Source organism: Mesoplodon densirostris, chromosome 6, assembly GCF_025265405.1.
Source record: "Mesoplodon densirostris isolate mMesDen1 chromosome 6, mMesDen1 primary haplotype, whole genome shotgun sequence".
Classification (NCBI taxonomy): domain Eukaryota; kingdom Metazoa; phylum Chordata; class Mammalia; order Artiodactyla; family Ziphiidae; genus Mesoplodon; species Mesoplodon densirostris.
In genome coordinates this window covers 112318755-112344075 of record NC_082666.1, presented here as the reverse complement: position 1 = coordinate 112344075, position 25321 = coordinate 112318755, and the positions used below count along the sequence as shown (strand labels likewise).

General features: G+C 36.6%; 1 protein-coding gene across 3 annotated transcripts in view; it reads right to left on the bottom strand.

Annotated features, from left to right (window-relative positions):
• Window positions 1-25116, bottom strand: part of PTPDC1 (protein tyrosine phosphatase domain containing 1) — an 88401-nt gene extending 63285 nt beyond the window's left edge. For all 3 annotated transcript variants that reach the window (XM_060102445.1, XM_060102446.1, XM_060102447.1), the window contains exon 1: window positions 24772-25116. The gene's annotated coding sequence lies outside the window, so the exon portion shown is untranslated. The remainder of the gene's footprint in view (window positions 1-24771) is intronic.
• Between the last annotated feature and the right edge of the window lie 205 nt (window positions 25117-25321).

The following is a 25321-nucleotide window of genomic DNA, read 5'->3' as shown; positions in this document are numbered from 1 at the left end:
AACTCTTTTCTTGACCAGTTTTACGATACTTGCATAAAGCAATAATTATAAAAATAGGTTGATAAGCATAAAGTGTATATAAAAGTATAATTTGATGACAGTAATAGTACAGAAGAGGGAGAAGGAAATGCAGATATACTGGAGGAAAGGTTTTGTATACTTCAATTAAACTAGTATTAATCTGAACGAGGCTGTTTTAAGAGCTAATTGTAATCCTAAGGTGAGTGCTAAGAAAATAACTGAAAATAAACAGAAAAGAAAAAAAATGAAATTGGAAAGGCATAATCAAAAATATCTAACACAACAGAAGGCAAGAATCAAGGAATAAAGGAATGCAAAAGCTGCAAGACATATAAAAACAAGAAAAGGGCAGGTGTAAATTCTAATTTATCAGTAATTACACTAAGTGTAAATGGATTACATACCCCAATCAAAAGTCAGAGATTGGCAGAATGGATTTAGAAAATGAGCCACCTAAAAAATATATATAAGACCTACATGAGGAAAACTACAAAACACTAATGAACAAAATCAAAGAAGAAATAAGTAAATGGAAAAATAGTCCATGTTCATGGACAGGAAGATTCAATATTGCCAAGATGTCAGTTCTCCCCAACTTGATCTATAGATTCAATGCAATCTCAGCCAAAAAAATCCCAACAAGTTATTTTACGGACATCAACAAACTGATTCTAAAGTTCATATGGAAAGGCAAAAGATGTAGGATAGCCAACACAATACTGAATGAGAAGAACAAAGCTGGAGTACTTATATTACCTGACTCCAAGACTTACTATAAAGCTACAGTAATCAAGACAATGTGGTACTGGCCAAAAGAACAGATCAATGGACCAAACAGAGAACCCAGCAATAGACCCACATAAATACAGTCAACTGATCTTTGACAAAGGAGCAAAGTTATACAGTCTCTTCAACAAATGGTGCTGGAACAACAGGACGTCCATAAGAAAAAAAACATTAATCTAGACATAGACCTTAGACTCATCACAAAAATTAACTCAAAATCAATGATAGGCCAAAATGTACAACACAAAACTATAAAACTTCTATAAGATAATATAGGAGAAAACCTTGGAAACAGTGATGCCTTTTGAGATACAACACCAAAAAAGACAAAATCCATAAAAGAAATGACTAATAAGCTGGACTTAATTAAAATTAAAAACTTCTGCTCTGTGAAAGACAAAGTCAAAAGAAAGAGAAGACAAACCACGGACTGGGAAAAAACATTTGCACAAGAGACATCTGGCAATGGACTGTTATGCAAAACATACAAACAACTCTTAAAATTCAACAATAAGAGAACAAACAACCTGAGTAAAAACTGAGCCAAAGACCTTAACAGAGACCTCACCAAAGAAAATACATGGCAAATAATCATATGAAAAGGAGCTCCACATCATATGTCATCAGAGAAATGCAAATTAATACAACAATGAGATACCATTACACACCTATTAGAATGCCTAAAACTTGGAACACTGATAACACCAAATGCTGGTGAGAATGTGGAGCAATAGGAACTCTACATTACTAGTGGAAATGTGAAATGGTACAGCCACTTTGAAAGAGTTTGGTGGTTTCTTACAAAACTAAACATACTCTTACTATATAATCCAGCAATTACGCTCCTTGGTATTTTCCCAAAGGAGTTGAAAACTATGTCCACACAAAAACCTGCACACAAATGTTTATAACAGATTTATAATATTTGGATGCATCAAGATGCCCTTCAATGAGTGAATGAATAAACAAGTTGCAGTACATCCAGATAATGGAATATTATTCAGCACTAAAAAGAAATGAGCTGTCAAACTATGAAAAGACATGAAGGAATCTTAAATGTATTATCACTAAGTGAAAGAAGTCAATATGAAAACGCTACATACTATATGATTCCAACTATATGACATTCTGGAAAAAGCAAAACTATGAAGACAAAAAGATCAGTTGCTGCTGGGGATGGGGGAGGCAAAGAGGTAAGAAGAGATGAATAGGCAGAGCAAGAGGATTTTTAGGGCAGTGAAAATACTCTGTATGATGTTCTAATGATGAGTATGTCATTATAAATTTGTTCAAATCCAAAAAATGTACATCAAGAATGAACCCTAAGGGAAACTATGGCTGACTATGATGTATCAATGTAGGTTCATTGATTATAACAAATGTAGCATTTTGGTGAGTGATGCTGATAATGAGAGATGCATCTGTTGGGGCAGGGGATATATGGGAAATCTCTGTACCTTCCTTTCTCTGTACCTTCACAATTTTGTTATGAACTTAAAACTGATCTAAAAAAATTAGTCTTAAAAACATGGACCCAAACAACATAAAACAAAAAGGCATAAATTGGATTCCATTCAAAAAAATAAATCCAACTATATGCTATCTACAAAAGACAAGTTAGATTCAATAACACAAACAGGCTGAAAAATAAAAGATAGAAAAATATAGACCATGCAAGCAATAACCAAAATAGAACTGAGAAGGCTATACTAACATCACACAAAATTCTATAAGGCAAAAATTGTTCCTAGAAACAAAAGAAAGATATTTTACAATGAAAAGAGGATCGATTCATCAGGAAGGTATAGTGACTATAAGTATACTTGCACTTAAAAAGAGAGCCCCAAAATACATGAAGTAAAACTGAAAACCTGAAGGGAGAAATAGACAATTCAACGAAAATAGTTGGAGACTTCAATACCTCTCTTATAAGAATGGGTTGAAAGCAAGGCAGAAGATCAACAAAAAAGAGCTAATTTATTGAAGAATACCATAAACTACCTTGTCATAGCAGATATCTACAGAATACTCTAGATCCAAAAAGAACAGAATACACATTCTTCTCAAATGCACATGAAACATTCTCCGTGACAGATCATGTGCTAGGTGACAAAACCTCAAAAAACTAAAAAAGAATTAAATCATGCAAAGTATGTTCTTTGACCACAATGAAATTAAATTTGAAATCAATAACAAAAGAAAATGTGGAAAAATGACAAATATATAAAAGTTAAGCAACATATGCTTAAATAACCAATGGGTCAAAGAGGAAAACACAATGGAAAACATAAAGTACTTCGGGATGAATGAAAAAAACAAACAAAAAATCAAACCTTGTGATACACAGCTATGCTGATACACAGCAATGCTAAAGAGAAATTTATAGCTGCAAACGCTATATTAGAAAGAGAAAGAATTCAACTCAGTAACCTTCCACCTTAAGTAACTGGAAAAAAGAAGAGCAAGATGAACCCAAAGCAAGCAGGAGGTAGGAAATGCAAAAGATCAGAATGGAAAAAAAAGAGACAGAGAAAAGTCATGCAGAAAAATCAACAAAACCAAAAGTTGGTTCTTTAAAAAAATCAACAAAATTGACAGACTTTTAGCTAGACTTCCCCCCACCCCCGCACCACAAAAAAGAGAAGATTCAAATTATAATAATAAAGAGGGTATATTATAACCAGAAATAAAAAGGATTATAAGAGAATACTATGAAGAAAAGTATGCCAACAAATAGTTAAGAAAGATTTTTAAAGTTCCTAGAAAGACACAAACTACCAAGAATACCTTTGAGAAGAAACAAAATCTGGGAGAGTGATGTCAGCAGCACAGTGAAATGAGACACTCCCTTTCAATCTACAACCAGTAAAACATCCATAACTCAACTAGGTCCCCTCTACTCAACACAGTAGGATGCTGAAGAATACCACACACCTGTACACCAAAAGATGGGTGGACTGTAACACAAGAGGCAGAACAGAGGGAACAATAGAGACAGTGCCTGCAATCCTAGTGCTCCAGCCACAACAGCTAAGTCCACAGCCCCAGAAAACCAGGTAGCAACAGAGGAGGTGGTATACATGACTCTGACCTCCCAGCATGAGTGGCACCCATGGCCACTGGTAACTGGGCAGCAGCAGTACTAGGGCCCAGGACCCCATCCCCCAAGTCACTGAGGCGCCCACGACTCTGGCCTACTGCCACAGTGCCCACAGTGGTGGAGCCTGTGAACCTTACAATACCAGACACAAGCAGAGGTGCCTGCATGACCCCAACTCCCCATCCCACCCTTGGTGGTGAAGCCTGTGATTCATGGAATTCTGGACGCAGCAGAAGAGCCCATCATCCCTGTGCCCCAGGAGGTGATGCCACTGAACCTGAAGGCACAAGAAGCGATAATGAGGGTATGGGGCAATACCTCTGACACTGGAAAACAAAAGAAAATCCTCTAATTTCTTACTTGTTGAGTTATTAGAACCCAGTGGGAAAGTATCTGCTACTTCAAATGCACCAGCAGAGGAACAACTCATCAGGCATCCTAAAGAACCACAGTAACACTGTATCACAAAAAGAAAATGACAATTCCCCAAAAACCAACCTAAAATTGTGGAGTATCATGATCTAACAGAGAATTCAAAATAGCTGTCATGAAGAAATTCCACGAGCTACAAGAAAACTCAGAAAGGCCCAAGTTCAATTAGCTCAGGAATAAAATTAATGAACAAAGAACACTTTACCAAAGAGACTGAGACTCTAAAAAAGAACCCAACAAACTCTGGAGCTGAAGAACTCAATACATGAAATAAAGAATGTACTAGAAAGCACTGGAAATAGAGCAAACCAGGTATCACAAAAATGCAAAGAATTATAAGAGAATCTTATGAACAGCTATGTAGCAACAAATTGGACAACCTAGAAGAAACAGACAAATTCTTAGAATAATATAACCTTCCAAAACTGAACCATAAAGACAGAGATTGAAACAGTAATATAAAAACCTCCCCCAAAACAAAAGTCCAGGACCAGAGAGCATCACAGGTGAATTCTATCAAACATTCAAAGAAGATTTAATATCTATCCTATCAAAGTCTTTCAGAAAAATAAAGAAGAAGGAATGCTTTCTAACTCATTTCATAAAGCCAATGCCACTCTGATACCAAAACCAAATGAAGACAGCACACAAAAAAGAAAATTACAGCTAACATCTCTGATAAACACAGATGCAAAAATCCTCAACAAAATATTGGCAAACTATATATAACAGTATACTCAAAAGGATCACACACCATGATCAAGTGGGATTTATGCCAGGGAGGCAAGGATGGTTCAATATCCTGAAACCAATCACAATGATACATCACATTAATAAAATGAAGCATAAAAACATAAGATCATCTGAATACATGCAGAAAAAGCATTTGACAAGATTCTAACACCCATTTGTGATAAAAACTCAATAAAGTGAGTATAGAACATACCTCAACATAATAAAGGCCATATATGACAAAAGCACAGCTAACATCACCCTCATTGGTGAAAAACTGAAAACTATCCCATTAAAATTAGGAATAAGGACTTCTCCAGTGGCGCAGTGGTTAAGAATCTGCCTGCCAATGCAGGGGACATGGGTTCGATCCCTGGTCCGGGAAGATCCCACATGCCACAGAGCAACTACACCCGTGCGCCACAACTACTGAGCCAGCGCTCTAGAGCCTGTGAGCCACAACTACTGAGCCCACATGCCACAACTACTGAGACTGCGCACCCTAGAGCCCATGCACCGCAACTACTGAGCCCACGTGCCACAACTACTGAGCCTGTGCACCGCCAACTACTGAAGCCCACGCACTCTAGGGACAGTGTGCCACAACTACTGAGCCCGTGTGCTGCAACTACTGAAGCCCGCATGCCTAGAGCCTGTGCTCCACAACAAGAAAAGCCACCACAATGAGATGCCTACTCACTTGCAACGAAGAGTAGCCTCTGCTCGCCACAAATAGAGAAAGCCCATGCACAGCAACGAAGACCTAATGCAGCCAAAAAACAAATAAAAATTTAAAAAATTTTAAAAATTAAAATAAAATTAGGAATAAGACAAAGATGCCCACTCTTGCCACTCTTATTCAACATAGCATTGGATGTCCTAGGTAGAGCAATTAGATAAGAAAAAGAAATAAAAAACTGTTACTATTTGTGGATGGTATGATTATATATGTTAGAAACCCTAAAGACACCACCACTATTAGAAGTAATAAACAAACACAGCAAAGTTGCAGAATACAAAATCAACATACACAAATTTGTGGTGTTTTTAACACACTAACATTGAGCTAACAGGAAGAGAAATTAAGAAAATAACCCCACTTACAATCACAACAAAAAGAATAAAATATCTAGGAATAAATTTAACCAAGGAGGTGAAAGATCTGTACATTGAAAACTATAACACACTGTTGAAAAATACTGAAGAAGAGATAAATAAATGGAAATATACTCTGTGCTCACAGATTGGAAGAATTAACATTGCTCAAATGTCCTAAAGCAATCTCAGGTTTGAAGAAATCCCTATCAAAAATTCCAAGGACATTTTTCACAGAAACAGAACAAAAACTTCTAAGACTTACATGGAACCACAAAAGACCCCTGAATAGCCAACATAATCCTGATGGAAAAAAAAAAAAAAAAAACAAAGCTGGATGTATCACACACCCCAATTTCAAATATTACAAAGCTATAGTAACAAAACAGCATGGTATTGGCAGAAAAAGTTACATAGATCTACAGAACAGAACTGAGAACAAGAAATAAACCCACACATATATGGACAACTAATTTATGAGAAAGGAGCAAAGAAAATACAATGGAGAAAGCCTAGTCTTTTCAACAAATGGTGATGGGAAAACTGCACAATCACATGCAAAAAAAGAAAAATGAAACTAGACCACTATCTCACATCATACACAAAAATCAACTCAAAGTAGATTAAAGACTTGAATGTAAGATCTGAAACCATAAAACTCCTGGAAGAAAACATAGGCTGTATGCACTGTGACACTGATCTTATTATCTTTCTAGATAATGTCTCCTCAGGCAAGAGAAACTAAAGCAAAAATAAACAGGACTCCATCAAACTAAAAAGCTGCACAGCAAAGGAAAATGTCAACAGAACGAAGACAACCTACTGAATGGGAGAAGATATCTGTAAATCATATATCCAATATGGGATTGATATCCAAAATACATAAAGAATTCATATGACATGACAACAAAAAAAACAAATGACCTTATTTAAAAGTGGGCAAAGGACCTTCCAAAAGAAGACATACAGAATGCCAACAGGCACATGAAAAGATGTTAACAGCACTATTTATTAGAGAAATGCAAATCAAAACCACAATGAGATACTAACTCATGCTTGTTAAAATTAACAAGCTATTGTCAAAAAGGCAATAAATAACAAGTTTTAGCAAGTATGTGAAGAAAAGGGAACACTCATACACTATTGGTGGGAATATAAATTGGTGTAGCCACTAGGGAAAACAGTATGGAGATTCCTCAAAAAATTAATAGAACTACGATAAGGTCCAGCTATCCCTTGTTTGGGTATTTATCCAAAGAATACAAAAACACTCACTCCAAAAGATACACGGACCCCTGTGATCATTGTGGCATTATGTACAATAGCCATGATATGAATATAACCTAATTGCCCATCTTGTGATGAATGGAGAAAGAAGATGTAGATAGACAAATAGATAGATGTATATATACTAGAATACACACTACTCAGCCATAAAAAAAGAAAGAAATCTTGCCATTTCTTTCAACATGGATGGACCTTGAGAGTATTATCCTAAGTGAAATATGTCAGATGAATAAAAACAAATATCATATAATTTCACTCATGTGGAATATAAAAAACAAATTTTAAAAAGTTGAGTAAACTAAACCAAACATAGATACAGTGAGCGTAGTGCTTACCAGAGAGGAAGGTGTGTTGTGGCGGGGGGGTGAAATGGGTAAAGGGGATCAACTATGTGGTGACAGATGGAAACTAAATTTTTGGTGAGCTGTAATGTATAGAGAAGCAGAAGTATATTATTGCACACATGAAGCTTATATAATGCTATAAGCCAATGTTACCTCAATAAAGAAGCAATTAAAACAAAGAAAAAAATAGAAAATCTGAATAGACCTATATCAAGTAAAGAAACTAATTATTCCAAAAACTTGCCACAAAAAAAGCACCAAGCCTAGATGGTTTTACTGGTGAGTTCTACCAAACATTAAAGAATTAACACCAATCTTTTTCAAGTTCCTCAAAAAATAGAAGAGGAGGAACATGTCACAATTCATTCTATGAGTACAGAATTACACTGATACTAAAATGAGAAAAACATCACAAGAAAATTATAGACCAGTATCTCTTATGAATATGGAGGAAAAAAATCCTCAAAATATATTAGCAACAAACCAAATGCAACAACATACAGAAAAGTATATACACCATGATAAAATGGAATTTATCTCAGGAACATGAGGTTGCTGTAACATTCAAAATCAATGAAATACCTCATATCAGTGGAATAAATGACAAAAACCACATGATCATCTCAACAGACACAAAAAGCATTCGACAAAAACCAACATCCTCTCAAGATAAAAACACTCAATAAACTAGCATTACAAGGGAATTTCCTCATACTGACAAAGGGCACCTATGAAAAACCCACAACATCATAAGTAATGGCGGAATACAAACAGCTTTCCCCTAAGATCCAGCACCAGACAGACATACACTCTTATCACTTCTGTTCAACACTGTAATGGGGGTTCCAGTCACAGAAATAATGCAAGAAAAAGAAATAAAAGTCTTCCATATTGCAAAGGAAGAAATAAAAGAATTTCAATTTGCAGATGATGTGATGTTTAGAAGAGTTTAAGGAATCCACTAAAAAAAAAAAAACACTGGGCTTCCCTGGTGGCGCAGTGGTTGGGAGTCTGCCTGCCAATGCAGGGGACACGGGTTCGTGCCCCGGTCTGGGAAGATCCCACATGCCGCAGGGCGGCAAGGCCCGTGAGCCATGGCCACTGAACCTGCGCGTCCGGAGCCTGTGCTCCGCAATGGGAGAGGCCACAACAGTGAGAGGCCCACGTATCGCAAAAAAAAAAAAAAAAAAAAAAAAAAAAAACCTATTGGAACTAATAAACAAATTCAGCAAGTTGTCAGGATACAAGATTGATATACAAAAACAACTGTATTTCTGTAAGTTTAAACTAAACATAAATTCTACTTCTATAAGGTCTGTAAGAAAAAGATGCTCTTTTTCAAGCTGAGGCAGTTCCCCTCTATTCCTAACTTTCTGAGAGTTTTTAATGAGTCGGTGTTGATTTGTGTAAATGCTTTTTCTGCGTCGACTGATATAATTGTGTGACTTTTGTCTCTTTAACCTGTTAATATGGTCAGTTACACTGATTTTCAAATACTGAAGCAGCCTTGCATCCTCTTTCAGCAGTGCTTTAGGCAGCTCACAAGTTTCTGATATGCTGAAATTTCATTCAGTTTAACATATTTCCCCCACTGAGAAAAGCAGGTCCACTCTTACCACTTTTACACAATACAGTATGGAGGTAAAATTATGTTTATTCAGAGATGACACATCAACTATGTAATCTGATGCAATCCACAAAAAACCTACTAGAAATAAGCCAACTTAACAAGGTTACATGATCAACATACAAAAATTAATCATACTTTTATATAAATCATAAATAATAAAATTAAAATTAGAAAGCAAATTTACAATAGCATCAAAAATAATGAAATATTTAGGGCTACATCTAACAAAAGATGTGAAAAGGTTGTATACTGAAAACTGTAAAACACTACTGAGAAAAAATAAACAGTACCTTAAAAAGGGGCAAGATCTACTGTGTTAGTAGTTCAGAAGACTAAGATATCAATTCTCCCCATAATGACCTATAGATCCATCACAATCTCAACCAAAATTTCATGAGGTTTTTTTGCAGAAATTGACAAGCCAATTACACAACTTATATGGAAATACAGTAGCCAAAACAACTTGAACAAGAAAAGTTTTCAGTCTAATACTTCCAACAGCAATAAAAACAGTGACGTAGTAGCATAAAGCCAGATAAATGGAGCAATGAAACAAGAAAAAAGAATGTCCAGAAATATACCCACACCTACTGGACAACTGATTTCTGACAAAGATATAAAGGCAGTGAAGTAGAAAAAAGTATACTCTTTTCAACAAAGTGTGCTGAAACAACTGAATATCCCTATGCAAAAATAGGAACCTCTAATGACCTTTCATACCACAAACAAAAATTGACTCAAAATTGATAATATGCCCGAATTTGAGAACTGATAGCATAAACTTTATAAACATGAAGCAAAAACTGATAAAACTGAAAGGAGAAACAGACAAATTGCCTACAGTTAGCCCTCTATACCCACAGGTTCCCTATTCATGGATTCAACCAACCATGGATAGAAAATATTTGGAAAAAGAATTCCAGAAACCTCCAAAAAGCAAAACTTGAACTTGCTACATACCTGTAACTACTTACATAGATTTCAGCTTGTATTTACAACCATTTACATAGCATTTACACTGTATTAGGTATTATAAGTAATCTAAAGATGTTTTAAAGTATATGGGAGGATATGCATAGATTATACACAGAGACAACACCACTTTATATAAGGGACTTGAGCATCCATGGATTTTGGAATCTGGGGGCGGGGGGGGGGCAGATACTGGAACCAATCCACTGTGGATAAGTGGGATGACTGTATTTACAATTGGAGGCTTCAACACCCTTTTCCAAGTAATTGATAGAACAGGTAGGCAGAAAATCAGTAAGAATATAGATGACCTGAACAGCACTATCAATCAACTTGATACAACTGATATTTATAGAACATTCCATCTAACAACAGGAGCACGCACAGAACATTCATCAACATTCTGGTACAAAAAACACAATTTAACAAATAGAACAGAAACCTTACAAAGTATATTCTCAAAGCATACCAAAATAAAACTAGAAATCAGTAACAGAAGATAGCTAGACAATTCAAAATATTTGGAAATCAATTTTTCATATACTTTTGGCTGCGTTGGGTCTTCGTTGCTGCACACGGGCTTTCTCTAGTAACAGGCGAGCAGGGGCTACTCTTCATTGTGGTGCCTGGGCTTCTCATTGCGGTGGCTTCTCTTGTTGCAGAGCACTGGCTCAGAGCACTGGGCTCTAGAGTGCAGGCTCAGTAGTTGTGGCACATGGGCTTAGCTCTTCTGCAGCATGTGGGATCTTCCTGGACCAGGGCTCGAACCCATGTCCCCCGCATTGGCAGGCGGATTCTTTTTTTTTTTTTTTTTTTTTGCGGTACGCGGGCCTCTCACTGTTGTGGCCTCTCCCGTTGCGGAGCACAGACTCCGGACGCGCAGGCTCAGCGGCCATGGCTCATGGGCCCAGCCACTCCGCAGCATGTGGGAGGGATCCTCCCAGACTGGGGCACGAACCCGCGTCCCCTGCATCGGCAGGCGGATTCTTAACCACTGCACCACCAGGGAAGCCCCAAATATTTGGAAATTAAACAACATAGTTCTAAATTATATATGGGTTAAGAAGTCTCAAGATAAATTTGAAAATATTTTGAACAAAATAAAAATGAAAATACAATTTAACTTGCACAGCATGAATATATTTAATATCATTTAACCACTTAAAATGGTTAAGATGGTAAATTTTATGTTATGTATATTTTACTACAATTAAAAATAACTTTTAAAAATACATCAAAATTTATGGGATGCAGCTAACGTAGTGCTTAGAGAGAAATGTTTAGTATTATATATTTTAGAAAAGAAGAAAGTTCTAAAATCAATAACCTAAGCTTTCAACTTAGGAAACTAGATAAAGAAAAATGAATTAAGCCTAAAGTAAAAGGAATGAGATGATAAACCTCTAATCAAAGTAACCAAGAAAAAAAAGAGGAGACTACAAATTAACAATATCAGGAATAAAACAGGTATCATCACTACTAAAACCAAAGACATGAAAAGATAATAACGGAATACTACAAACAAGTCTGTGCCCATACATCTGATAATCTGGATAAAATGAACCAGTCCTTGAAGGGCACAAACTACTGAAACTTACTTAAGGAAATATAGATAATATAAATAGTCCTATATCTAAAAAAGAAATTAAATTAGTAGAAAACCTTCACCCCCACACACAAAAAAAAGGAACACAAGGCTTAGATGGTTTCACTGGTGAATTTTACTACGTATTTAAGGAAGAAATAATACCACATTTACAGTCTCTTCCAGAAAACATAGGAGATCACTTCCCTACTCATTTTATTAGGCCAGCATTAACCTATTCCCAAACTAAAATATACAGTTGACCCATGAACAGTGTTGGGGTTAGGGATGTTGACCCTCCACGCAGTTGAAAATCCGCTTGTATAACTTTACAATCAGCCCTTGGTATCCACAGTTCCACATCTGCAGAGTCAGCCAACCAGGGTTCGTTCAGTACTGTAGTATGTATTTATTGAAAAAAATCTGTGTATAAGTGGATCCACACAGTTCAAACCCATGTTGTTCAAGGGTCAATGGTATTACAAAAAAGAAAACTACAAAAGAGTATCTTTCATGAATTTAGATGTAAATATATTAGTCAACTGAATTCAGCAATATATAAAAAGGGTAATACATCATGATCACATGGGCGTTCATACCAAAATTGCAAGGTTGGTTTAACATATGTAAATTAATCAATGTAATTCATCATTTTAATACATTGAACAAGAAAAATAATGTGATCATATTAATACATGAGCAGAAACAGTTCAACATCCATTCATGATAAAAACTCTCAAAAAACTAAGAATAGAGGGGAACTTCACTAACCTAATAAAGATTATTTTTTAAAAACCACAGCTAACATCATCCTCAATGGCAAGATGTTAAGCTTTCCCCCTAAGATCAGGAACAAGGCAAGGATGTCCTTTCTCACCACTTCTAATTCAACCTCATACTAAAAGTCCTAGCTAGTGTATTCAAATAAAGAAATGAAAGGTATACAGACTAGAAAGGAAGAAATATGCAAAACTGCTTTAATCACAGACAACATAACTGTCTATGCAGAAAACCCCAAAGTATCTACCAAATAACTCCTGTACATAATAAATGAGTTTAGCAAGGTCAAAAGGTACATAGTCAATACACAAAAGTCCACTGCTTTTCTATATACCAGCAACGAATACTCAGAATTTGAATTTTTTAAAATAATACATTTATAATAACATCCCCCAAAATGAAGTCCTTAGGTGTAAATCTAACAAAATATGTACAAGATTTGAGTATAGAAAACTAGGAATCACTGATGAAAGAAAGAAAATCTAAATAAATAGAGGAGATATTTTGTGTTCTTGCCCTGGAAGACTCAACACAGTAAAGATGTCAATTCTCTGTGGCCTAATGAAATCCCTACTGAAATTCCAGCCAGGTTTTTTATAGACATACATAAGCATATTCTAAAATTTTATGAAAAGGTAAAGGTACTAGAATAACTAATTCAATTATGGGAAAGAAGAACAAAAGTTGAAGGATTTATATTACCCAATTTCAAGACTCACTGTTACAATAATGAACACAGGGTAAGAATAGACACATCAATCAGTGGGATAGAATAGAGAGTATGGAAACAGAACTACAAAAATACTGTCAATTTTTTGACAAAGGTGCAAAAGCAATTCAATGGAGAAAAAAGTCTTTTCAACAAATGATGCTACACATTGAAAGTCCATATGCAACAAATTGAACCTCAGATCTTACACAAAAATTAACTTGAAATGGATCACAGACCTAAATGTAAAATGCAGAAACTATAAAATTTCTAGAAGAAAATGTAGGGGAACATCTGCATGACTTTGGGTTTGGCGATTAGTTTTTAAGTACAATACCAAAAGCAAAATTCATAAAAGAAAAAATTTTAAGTTGGACTTAATTAAAATCAAAACCCTTTGCTTTGTGAAAGACACTGTTAGGAGAATGAAAAGACATACTGAGGGCTTCCCTGGTGGCACAGTGGTTAAGAATCCACCTGCCAATGCAGGGGACATGGGTTCAAGCCCTTGTCCAGGAAGATCCCACATGCCATGGAGCAACTAAGCCCGTGTGCCACAACTACTGAGCCTGTGCTCTAGAGCCCACAAGCCACAACTACTGAGCCTGTGAGCCACAACTACGGAGCCCATGAGCCACAACTACTGAAGCCCACACGCCTAGAGCCTGTGCTCCGCAACAAGAGAAGCCACCACAATAAGAAGCCCGCGCACCACAACGAAGAGTAGCCTCTGCTCGCCACAACTAGAGAAAGCCTGCGTGCAACAAAGACCCAACATAGCCAAAAATAATAAATAAATAAGGAAAGAAAGAAAGAAAAGAAAGAAAAAGAGAGAGAGAGAGAGAAGGACAGAGAAAGAAAGAGAAAGAAAGAAGAAAGAAAGGGAAGAAAGGGAAGGAAGGAAGGAAGAAAGAAAGGAAGGAAGGAAGGAAGGAAGAAAGAAAAGAAGGAAGGAAGGAAGGAAGAAAGGAAGGAAGGAAGAAAGAAAGAAAGAAAGGAAGGAAGAAAGAAAAAGAAAAGACATACTGGGAGAAAATATCTGCAAATCATATACTGACAAAGGACATGTTTCCAGCATATACAAAGAAACTTTTAAGGTTGAATAAGAAAACAACCAAAATTTTTTTAATGGGCAAAATGAGAGAGGGAAATGGTGAGGAGAGAGGGCAGGCAGGAGTGAGAGTGAGAGCAAGACTGACAGGAAGGATAGGTTTCAGGATAGAATATGATTACCACTGCCAAGAAGCCTACTGCTTTTTTTCTGTTTATATATTGGTAAATTATAAAATTATAGATATCCATATAGTGTATTTTTATTTAAGAAAAAAACTAAAAGGCTATCAGTGTGTATAAAAGTATGGTTACTGTAGTATTTTTCTTGTAGACAAGAAACTGGTATTAATTTGAATACTTTTGAGTAAGAAATGGTTGAGCAAATTATAGCACATATTTCTTATGGAATGAAAACCAGCTGGAACAAGTTAGATTTAAATGTACTGACCTGGAACACTGACTATAATACAGTGATAAGTTAAAAAATAAAAGCAAGTAGTTGCAGAGTAATAATTTTAGTCTAGTTAGGTTTATATGTATAATATTTCAAAATTATAGAAAAAATGCATTTCTGTTACTAGAAGCATAGGGGAAAAACCTGCAGCATATGTGTCAATTTGTTAACACCAGTTATTTTAAAAGATTTAGGTTTGGAGCAAAAAGGGAGCATTTATCCTATTTTATTTCCTTTATACACTTCTGTATTGTCTGAACTTTGCTTTGAAATTAAAAATTAAACCTTGATATTCTATTTTTTAGTTCCTACTGAAATAAAAAAAAATGGGCAAAAGATCTATTCGTAGTTACCAACTGCCAATACCTGGAAACAACCAAGATGTTACAATCATGCTACGAACACCATTCTGTGATCAAACAGAAAGAGCCATTAATCTATGCAACAACATGGATAAATCATGGATAAATCCTAAATGCATTATGCCAAGTGAAAGAATCCAGTCTGAGAAGCCTACATCCTGTATGATTTCATTTATATGACTTTCTAGAAAAGACAGAAAACAGATCTGTTTTTGTAAGTGGTCTGGAAAGGGCAGAGGAGTGGCTAGGTAAAGCACCATTTTCTAGGGCCATTAAACTATTTTGTCTAGCACTACAGTAATGGATACATGATGTTATCCACTTGTCAAAACCCACGGAACTTTACAGCACAAGGAATCAACTTTAATGTAATATTTTAAAATGAAAATTAAAACAAAACTCAACTAAGAGGGTGGAGGGGGGGAATTCCAGCATGGAATGCAGACTATGACAAAAGAATTTAATTGTATTACAAATGCATGACATAACCCCACTGGAGGGGATGGGGGAGAAACGGATCTAAGTATCTTTGGAAATGACTGGAGACTGTAGGACAAAACAAAAGGAACTGTATATAATAAACACTATACTGTAGTTGGTAACGTTGTTTCTCAAGGAGGTACTGGTTAACAATTCTGATACTGCTGTACTTGTACACTGCGACTGATAAAATAAGTAAAAAGATGGGGAATGGCAGAAGCTAGATTTCTCACTGTTGGAATGGGAGTTTACAGATAAGTCAGGGGAAGAGGCTAAAATGAACCATGTAGTTCTGAACTAGAGTCTGAGACATCAGTGGGAACTCCTGTTTAGCTTAACTTAGGAACTGATGAGTAATAGTAGAAATAATACAGATGTGTATACATACACAGGTTAATATACACACATTTACTTTCTAACACTGACAGGGCCTAAAGGTAGTGACACCCCAGGTTCAATGATGAGCAGATTAGACCAATTCCTGGTTTCTAACACCATTCTACAATAAAAGGATCTGGGGATCCTTGTTGAAATGGCTGATTTTACATAAAAAAGAATGAAATAATGCCATTTGCAGCAACATGGATGAACCTAGAGATTATCATATTAAGTGAAGTTAAGTCAGAAAGAGAAAGACAAATACCACATGATATCACTTACATGTGCAATCTAAAATATGACACAAATGAACTTATTTACAAAACAGAAACAGACTCACAGACATAGTGAACAGACTTGTGGTTGCCAAGGGGAAGGGGAGTGCGGGAGGGATGGATTGGGAGTTTGGGGTTAGCAGATGCAAACTATTATATATAGAATGGATAAACAGCAAGGTCCTACTGTACAGCACAGGGAACTATATTCAGTATCTTGTAATAAATCATAATGGAAAAGAAAACAATAAACAAAAACAAACAAAAAGAAATGGCTGATTTTAGGGGTGGAGCAAGGAATATACGAGATGATCCTGGAGCATCCTACAGGGCCAGAAAGTAGGAAAGTGCTCAAAACACAAACTGCTGGGACTATGCCAAAGTTCTTTCAGCCAACTGAAAGAACGCCCAATGGCAAATGCTGGAACAATTTGAGCAACAAAATAAATAATACAGTTTTCAGTGATAACTTTCTGGTAAGAGAAAACTTTGATATCTGCAATAATAATAAAATTAGGTCATCTTTGATATTTTTCCAACTTTCAATCATGTAAAATTGTCTTTGTGCAACTATTTTTTTTTCAAAGTCGGAAGACAGAACATACAAGGAACATAACTGAAAAAAGACAGATAAACTGGAATATGTTTAGAGGGGAAGAGGCCAGGATAGTTAGGGGCTCACATGAACAACAGTCCAATTCAATATAATAAGTATTTGAGCTGCTACTAGATGCCAAGAACTATGAGAGTAATGGGGAATACAAGGATAAATAAATAGGCCCTGACCTTTAAAAACATAATTGTCTGGTAGAAAGGATGAAAACATACTCAGGGAGTAATGAAGTGTGGAAAAGGAGTCAGAGTTGTTCACTATGACCTGAGGGGATAGGCTTAGGAATGAAGGGTGGATACTGTACCAGGCTCCCTTGGTCTCAATGTCTAGCACAAAGTGAATGATTGCTATATGTTAAAATTTCTTCCCCAAATGCCCATACGACAAGATTCACTCTGCTGAAACTGATAAATTTCACCGCTTATGTGACAAAAGGATATTACTTCTAGTCTATATTGTTCGAGTCACCTAGAAAAGTTAGTTTAAAAACTGTATAAAATTTAAGTCCAAAATTTAGTATAAAGAAAAATAGTTCAATTTTATTTCCATCTTCACCAATGTGAGGAATTTTGAAGTTTGATTTGTCCATCTAGGAGATCTACCACTGATCCAAGTAATAATCAATTAGACAACGAGACTTTGAAAGGTACAAGCTAAAAGCATAATTATTCTACAATATTTTTATAGCAATTTAGACCATTAATGGCATTCACGCTTTAAAAATACACAAATAATTAGAACTGTTTCCCTGTTTTGAAATATCTAATCATTTGCATAAGATAGAAGAGAAGAAAATTATCTAAATGAGAATACTTTTCCCATGTGCACCAGGAACCACACACAAATAGTCACAGAGAGAAGAAAACCTCCCCTGTGGTCCTGTTTATCATCTTTGTTTTCAATGAGCTTTTGCTCAAAGGAAAGAAAACACTGAACTAGAGTCAGTTGATTCTTTACAGCCTTTTACTGACAAAATTAGGCAGGCTAAATTAGATGCATGCATGGTAGGACCTGTGCAAAACAGACTTATAGAATGGAGGAAATGTGGAGATTACAGGGGCTTCCCCCCTCAGCTATGGGGAAGAAAGGAAGACATAGCAGTCCAATAATAGCATTCACCAGGACATGATAAAGTAAGCTTGTTCAGATAAGCCACCAATATAAAGTACAAAAACATAAGAAGTGTTCAAGAAATGACAGCAATGATGACAGTGAATATTATAAAGCATCCATGTCAGGATGATCAACATCTGGGAAGAACCTAGCCTGCAGGAGAATTCAGATGGAGGAGCTGGGAAAGACAGGGGCTAGCATTAGCTGCAGTACATTATATCAGGGACATATTAAAATATTAAAAATTGATTTTAAGTGGTAAAACACTTCTATTAAGGAAGTCAAATACAAAAACTGTACACATACTTTGTAAAAATAAATAGGCAGAGAAAAAGGACTTGAAAGAAACTGACCTAAGATGGGAGTGTGATTGTTTTTATCCTTTACACATTTCTATATTTTCCATTATTACTTATATTATTTCTTATTTTGTTATCACTCAGATTATTAAAACAAACTTAAAAAGTTAGTATGCTCATGCTTTTCCCTAAAGACACATGATGGGCCAGATATCTATAGATGCGCAAGGGAAGTTGAAATCTGTTATGGTTTATAAAAAGGGTGGATAAAAGATTTCAACCTTGGAATAGGAATAAGCCCATCCATTCACAAAACGGGTTCAAAAGAGATAATGTATACATATTCAATTCAAATAGAGTTAAAGCACTCACCACGGGAGAGCTGTCATTTGATATGACCATTATGAATAGAATTCACTATAGATTAGGAAAGAGAAAGGCACATTAGATTAGTAAACTAATGGAATATTAACAGTGGTGGGATGCTAAGTGTTTTTTTCTGTTTGGCCTATTGGCATTTTCTAAATTTTTAAACATTTAAATTTTTAAATGTTCTCCTTTTACAGAAATAAATGTCTTCAAAAGATTCTATAGTTGCACTGGTTACAATTATGTACACTTTTGGGTATTTACTTTCATGCTACAATTTAAAACCCATTCCTACCATTGTTTTTAATATCCAATATAAACTTCATCTGTGGCTTGAGTCATTTATATATAATTTCTCATAGAGTATAAAGACATTGAGAATGAAAACAAAAATATTGTATATTTCAAAACAGGGATATTTAATAGTCAAATATATTTGCACATTAGCAACAGATATAACAAAATTGCTAGAAAGTTTGAAGTAATACACAAAAGGCAAAATAGAATTTAAAAACTGGGCCATTTTCTTTGGAACACAAAAATTTTAAATTTGAATGTCTATTATTCAACCCTAAACATATATTTATTCAGATATCTCCCCTTCCCCTACAATTCTGAGCAAGAATTCCAGCATATGATTTTTATTTTCCCACATTACTCCAAACCCTCCCAACTCCACTCTTGATGGGAAGTTGAAATCTGTTATGGCTTATAAAAAGGGTGGATAAAAGATTTCGACCTTAGAATAGGAATAAGCCCATCCACTCACAAACCAGGTTCTCTAGCAAATAAAGTAAAAAATAAAAATTCTGAAGGATTGGCTGAAAAGGTTTGAAAAGATGAGATCTTAAGTGTCAGTATGTAACTGACTAGATAAACCTTCCTTCAGAGATTCCCCCAACAGAACCCTCCTGGGGGTGGGAGAATGGGCAGTGGGGAGTAAGGGGGACAGAATTAAGGATGGAAAGGAGCAGAGAAGTGGATTTTGTTGGTAGACTGGGTTTCTGAATTTATCCTGCGGAATAATTTAATAAATAGATTCTTGTAGTCCCTATTCTAGCAATAAAACATCTGCTTACAAAGAACGGGAATCGTGAATAAAAAAGCATATTTATTTGCCATGTAATACTAGATTAAAAAATACAAGCTGTAAAATAGAATGCAGAGTATGATCTCATTTTTATCAAAGAAATATATAAATAAAATAGGTACACAGAGAAAGACAAGAATATATATCAAAATATTAACAGGGTGTATTTTATTTCATTTTCTGATTATTAATATTTTCTAAGTTTGATACTGAATATATATTACCTTTATACCTTTATTTTCTTCCTAGAAAACATTATTTTTAAATAATGTTTTATATATTATACGAAAACTTCTTGGGAAACAGTATTGTGAATAGAATAAAATAAAAACACAGTCACAGAGAGTAGCATGGACATATATACACTACCAAATGTAAAACAGATAGCTAGTGGGAAGCTGCTGCATAGCACAGGGAGATCAGCTTGATGCTTTGTGACCACCTGAAGGGTGAGATAGGGAGGGTGGGAGGGAGGCTCAAGAGGGAGGGGATATGGGGATATATGTATACATACAGCTGATTCACTCTGTTGTACAGCAGAAACTTAAAACAACATTGTAAAGCAATTATACTCAATAAAGATGTAAAAAAAAATCCACAGTCACAACACTAAATTAAACTATTGGGCTATTTAATTCCTAGAACAGAAGATTTTTTTAAATGGAGAAAATATAAATTCTCTAGAACATTTTCCACCTAGAGCTGAATTAGTCTTTATAAAGCTATAAAAGTAACATAATCAAGACTGACTTTGCAAAGGCATGTTTCTAAATGAGAAAATGTTTCCATGAGTAGCTAAGATCACATGGCCCTTCTTAAACATACAGAAATGTGCCACTGAATCCATAATAACAGATCCATTTAAATTACTATAATGTCTAGCACATAGCAAGTATTCAAAAATTTTTGATGAAATAAAGTCTTGAGTTCATTTATGCAGCCAGACAACCTTCCTTTTAAAGGGGAGAGTGCCACAAATTATTAGATCAAGTGTGCAGAAGAAATGGTGCTGCTTGAACTGCAGTGAACAGAAATGACTGAGATCAAAAAGGTATGTCTTTGTTTCCCTCAAGTACTATTTGTGGGCTTTCTCCAAACCATTCTCCACCTGCAATGGTCAACTCCTTGTGCTATAAACACAGCAGCATCCAGACAGAAAAGTATGATCCAAAGACTGATACTTATTCACACCCAAGAGAAAAAGCAAAGAGAGGAAGTATTCTTTCATAGCTGCTAGAATGAGGCTGGGTGATGGTCTTGAGGTAGAACCTACTACTCAAAAAGTTATGGATTAAAATCATAAAGGTTTATTACCCAAGAGAACAAACGTTAGGTTTTAAACCAAGACAAAAAAAGCATGTCCAAATATTTAACTACATAGCCCAGAAAACATGATCAATAACAAACTGAGAAAATGCTAAAATGCTAAAAAAATCAATAACAAACTGAGAATCCCTATTAATATTTTTAAGTTATTTTTTTCAGGCAAGTGTATGTAGATAGGGAGTTTCAAATTTTCATAATTTTAACTAGCCACTTGCAAAATTCAGTTTTTTAAAAAAATCCAATTTGCCCAATTTACTGTAATCAGATTGATCACTGCTTGAGCAACTAGGAAAATAAAGATATGTAACTTCTAAATTATATCTAAAATTACTGGACTTATACCTAAAGTTTCTTAGACACCTGTTTTATAATGGTCAGTCCATACTCACTGTGTGTGTTAAAGTTCCCATGGGCTTAAGAATCAAAACATTTTACAGAAACCATAGAGGAAGATGTTTTTTGGACACAATTTTCTACCAAGCTAGGTACCCATATTAATTTCTATTAAAGGGAATAATTTCCAAGAAAAATATTATAACTTCTTTAAAGTCAAGGTAAAGAACTATCAACGGAACCAATGTAAATCACATCTCTTGCATCAGTTGTAAAAAGTACAGTATTTCAGATCTTGGTAATCTTTAACTGTGATCATTTATTTTCCCTAAGTTCTCCATTTTCTGACACACAATCTACATTCACAATCTTAACTGAGACTTTTTAGAGAATTTTCTAACCAATATTTGTTACAAATTAAACTCAGTGAGGAACACAGTTCCTTATCATGTTAACACTGAGACACTTTATAGTCTTATTGTCCTGGCATTTATCACAATCTGTAATTACCTTGTTTTATTCATTTATTGTCCTTTTCTTATATAAGTTTTGTAAGATAAAGGACGTTGTTTGTCTTCTTCACTGGCATATCCCCTACATTTAGATGCCTGGCACTAATAAGTGTTCATAAATGTTTACCGAATTAACAAATGGATGATTTTGGTCATAGCAAAATGTGATAAAGAGCTAGATAGTCTATGCCCTTAGGTTTCTCAAAGAAAAATTTTAAAGGTGGTTCACTATTATTTTTATGGATTTTGTTTATGCCACACATAGAAGATCCTCAAAAAAAAACCTCTGCATCTCTTTTGGAAATGAAAATGACCTCAAATATTATACAGCAGGATTGGAACTCACAAATTTGCTCTAAAAAGAGTGAAGGAGAAAGAGAACTAATAGTAGAAAAAGAGTTGTGCTTAGTACTCTGGTGGCTTTATAAATGCTGTCTCAGATAAAACCCTGGTGGCACTGTCCCCATCTTTAAGATGAGCAAGGTGAGAAAAAGAGAGGAAGTCAATGGTCCAAGGTTAAAGTGTTGGAATTGGGATTGGAACATGAAGTTTTCCCTAAACCAAAACCCACTTTATTTTCTCTATCCCATACTGCCTCCACAAGAGCCAGAAAACTAAAACCTTTTCAGCAACAAAGTGCATTAAATGATAGTTAATAATTGCAAAGAAATGTTTGATTATTCAACTTACATTTTTTAGAACAGGAAATATATAAGCAAATTAAGTAATTAAACATATTTTGGTGAGGTTGAAGTGATATGGGAAAGAACAGATGAAGTTACTAGAGAAGAAATATTTCAGTGTATACATTTTCATTCCCACTATACCATTTATTTTAGAGCTAAAGAAAAACCTTCAGATTTTGAGGAATTTGGAAGAAGAATGAGACATGCTTTCAAGAGAACTGTGATTTAAAGTTTATCTTCAGCATAATTTTCTGATTTCCAATAGGAATTGTGAAGTTCAAGCCTGTCTCTTGGAAGAATTTTCTAAATTTTGTGACCTTGAACAACCTATGATTGTTCAATGATTAACAAGAGGGAGATCATTAATTAACAGTAGGACAATACAACGGAAGATGAACATTGTTAGACTGGTAGCATTATGAGTGAACTGTGGCTTTTAAACTTTTTTTCATGGTGTTTTAAAGTTTAATATTAACTTTAAAAGAAATGCCTTGAGCCTGGTTTTTCAGGAGGGTCAGAATAGCAGTGAAGGAAGCTCTACAAAAAAAGGAAGGAAGCAAGGGAGGGAGGAAGGAAGGCAGGGAGAGAGAGAGGGAGGTAAGGAAGGAAGGGAGGGAGGAGGAAAGAAAGAAGAAAGGAAGGAAGGGAAGGAAGGAAGGAAGGGAGGAAGGGAGGAAGGGAGGGAGGGAGGGGGGAGGAAGGGAGAGAAAGAAAGAAAAGCAAAATTGTCAGCACTTTCTCAAACAGAGCTGTGCAAGGTGCTACCTCATAAACTTTGGCTTCTCCCAACAAAGGACTTCCTCCCGAAGCTTGGTTGGTCACCTATCTGGAGAGGAGATGGAATCTCTGCTCTGGAAGGGGAATTTTGAATCCCTAGGGTACAATCCCATGAGGACATGGGGACTGGGTGGGAAATTAGACTAGAGTAGTTGTTCTCCAAATGGTCCCTGGATCACCAAAATGGAATCACCTAGTAAAGTTACTGAAATGCAGATTCCCGGTCCCGGTCCCAGATACTGAATTCACATTTCTGGAGTGGGTGTGTGTGTGTGTGTGTGTGCTGGGAATCTTCATTTTTAAAAAGTCACAAAGCAGAATTCTTGGTTGGGACATAACTGGACCACAGGCTGAGAGGCAACATGATGAGTAGGCAGGTTTGGAGCCATAGAGACTTGGGTTTAAATCCCAGTTCTTCCATTTAATAGCTCTGACTGCAGCACATCACCCAAACCCTTTGACCCTCAATTTTCTCATTATAGAAAGTAGAATGACAGTTTGTTTTGGAGACCAAGTAAAATTATGTGTGTGTACGTGTATGGGGTCACAAAACTTTTCTAATAGTTAGATGACCTCTCAGGTTCTTCCAACTCTGTCTAATCCTTTAATATATACAAGTATCACAGGAACGTCTGTTTACCTCTTCCCTTAAAGAAGTGTTTCTCACCTTTTTCTCATTTCCCCACTCTCTCCCCCAGGAGCCTTTCTAGGCATTTTCTCTTCTAATCCCCCAGCCCCTATTAACATTTTAACGCCACATGTACATCTGCTTATATTCTGTGGCCCTTTGCAAAGCCACAAGCCATTGTATTTTCTAAGACCTTTCTGACCCCCAGGTATATGAGCACTATGTTGAGAATGTCCATCCCAGAGAGACGTGACTTGGTCAAGGTCACACCACAAATCAGGAAGAGAATCTGGTCTACATAGGTCACAAACTGATGGTCTGGAATCGGCCCGTCAACAACTTGTTTGGTTCCCCCCGTGTTTACTTATTTACTTTTAATTAGTTACTAACATTTAAAAATCAGGAGCCTCTACAGGAGAATGGCGACATTCAGCTTCTCGAGATCCAGGTCGGGTCCTGGGTGGGGGCTGAGGGCGGCCCCTCGCGCCCCGGCCCTGCAGCCCCGAGACCCAGGCCAGTCCCCCTCACTGAGGTGCCCTCTAGCACTCACCACGTGCTGATCCAGACGTTTAGGACGGTGTTGGAGTCGCAGGCGCAGCTACGTTAGCTGCAAGTCGCGCACCTCTTCCCCGACTCCTCATCCAGAGTCCTAGCAGCGGCGGGCGGGTCAGCTTCGCAGCTTCCCCCGCCGGCCCCGCCCCACTCGCTCCCCTCCCGCCGGCCCCAGCCTCAACAGAACCCCACAGGCCGCGCTTCGCCGGGGTGTCCCAGAGGCCCCGCCGCCCCCTGCAGCAGGATAGGCAACACCACCGCCCCTCACGGCCTTGCTCTACCAGGCCGCCCGCCTAGCAAACCGCTCACCGCCACTGGGCGTTCGGGGCTGAGGCAACTCTGCCTCTGCGGTCCCCGGTCCGCCCCCTCCTCCTCGTACCGCACCAATCGCCGCCGCGCGCTGCCGCACGTGACGCCCTCTGGCGAATGGCAGCTCGACACAGCCCATGACGCGACTGGAAGCTCCGGGCGCTTTCAAAGCGGGCGGCGGGCTGGGGGCGCGGCGTGCCTCTAGCTGGCTGCAGGGCCGCGAGAGGTGGAGTGATAAC